We start from the raw sequence: 2,500 nt of genomic DNA, 5'->3' as shown, positions 1-2,500 counted from the left end.
ACTGATACCACTACTACTGATACTTACTACTCCTGCTATGGACTGGTACTACTACTATTAATACTGATACTACTACTGTCACGTCCTGACCATAGAGAGCTCTTATTTTCTATGGTAGAGTAGGTCAGGGTGTGACTGGGGGGGGTTATCTAGTTTATTTAGTTCTATGTTGTTTGGTTCCAGTTTCTTTTTTCTATGTTGTGTTCTAGTTTATTTTTTCTATGTTGGGGTTTTTGTATGATCCCCAATTAGAGGCAGCTGGTCATCGTTGTCTCTAATTGGGGATCATATTTAAGTGGTTGTGTTTGTGGGAGATTATTTTGAGTTAGTGCATGTTGCACCTCTTTCGTCACGGTTTGTGTTTTGTTTGTAGTTTGTCTGTTTCACATTAAAATAAAAGATGTGGAACGATACCCATGCTGCGCTTTGGTCTCCTTCCTACGACGAACGTGACAGCTACTACATAATGATACTACTACTACTACTACTACAAATACTGATACTACTACAAATACTGATACTACTACTACAAATACTGATACTACTACTACTAATACTGATACTACTACTACTACTACTACTAATAATAATAATAATACTGATACTACTACTACTACTACTACTACTACTACAAATACTACTACTGTTACTACTACTACTACTACTACTACAAATACTGATACTACTACTACTACTGATACTACTACTACTACTACTACTGATACTACTACTACTACTGATACTACTACTACTACTACTGATACTACTACTACTACAAAAAATACTGATACTACTACTACTATTAATACTAATACTACTACTACTACAAATACTGATACTACTACATACTGATACTACTACTACTACTACTGCTACTGATGATGATACTACTACTACATACTGATACTACTACTACAAATACTGATACTACTACTACTAATACTGATACTACTACTACTAATACTGACACTACTACTACTACTACTACTACTACTACTAATACTGATACTACTACTACTACTACTACTATTAATACTGATACTACTACTACTACTACTACTACTACTACTGGTACTAATACTACAAATACTGATACTACTACTATTAATACTGATACTACTACTACTACAAATACTGATACTACTACATACTGATACTACTACTACTACTACTGCTACTGATGCTGATACTACTACTACAAATACTGATACTACTACTACTAATACTGATACTACTACTACTAATACTGACACTACTACTACTACTACTACTACTACTAATACTGATACTACTACTACTACTACTACTACTACTACTACTACTACTACTACTGGTACTAATACTACAAATACTGATACTACTACTATTAATACTGATACTACTACTACTACTACTACTACTACTACTGGTACTACTACTACTACAAATACTGATACTACTACTACTGGTACTACTACTACTACTGATACTACTACTACTACTACTACTACAAATACTGATACTACTACTACTAATACTGATACTACTACTACTACTACAAATACTGATACTACTACTATTAATACTGATACTACTACTACTACTAATACTGATACTAGTACTACTACTAATACTGACACTAACTACTACTACTACAAATACTGATACTACTACTATTAATACTGATACTACTACTACTACTACTACTACAAACTGATACTACTACTACTGATACTACTACTATTAATACTTATACTACTACTACTACTAATACTGATACTACTACTACTACAAATACTGATACTACTACTACAAATACTGATACTACTACTACTACAAATACTGATACTACTACTACTACTACAAATACTGATACTACTACTACTACTACTACTGATACTACTACTACTGATACTGATACTACTACTACTACTACAAATACTGATACTACTACAAATACTTATACTACTACTACTGATACTGATACTACTACTACTACTACAAATACTGATACTACTACAAATACTGATACTACTACTACTGATAATACTACTACTACTACTAGAAATACTGATAATACTACTACTGATACTACTACTACTACTACTACAAATACTGATACTACTACTACTGATACTACTACTACTATTAATACTGATACTACTACTACTACTACAAATACTGATACTACTACTACTAATACTGATACTACTACTACTGATACTACTACTACTACTACTGATACTACAACTACTACTACTACTAATACTGATACTACTACTACTACTACTACTACGACTACTACTAATACTGATACTACTACTACTACTACAAATACTGATACTACTACTACTACTAAGACTGATACTACTACTACTACTACAAATACTGATACTACTATTACTAATACTGATACTACTAATACTGATACTACTACAAATACTGATACTACTACTACTACTACTATTAATACTGATACTACTACTACTACTACTACTACTACTACCACTACTACTACTAT

General features: G+C 31.7%; 1 protein-coding gene across 1 annotated transcript in view; it reads right to left on the bottom strand.

The window, feature by feature from the left end:
• The window catches only part of LOC145861691 (ryanodine receptor 2-like), a 16,631-nt gene that overhangs the window by 10,192 nt on the left and 3,939 nt on the right, over positions 1 to 2,500 (bottom strand). The gene's annotated exons all lie outside the window — the stretch shown is intronic.

The sequence above is a fragment of the Salmo salar genome, chromosome 18 (genome assembly GCF_965601325.2).
Source record: "Salmo salar chromosome 18, fSalSal1, whole genome shotgun sequence".
NCBI lineage: Eukaryota > Metazoa > Chordata > Actinopteri > Salmoniformes > Salmonidae > Salmo > Salmo salar.
The sequence above is the reverse complement of the archived record's forward strand: the minus strand, read 5'-3'. Positions and strand labels throughout refer to the sequence as shown.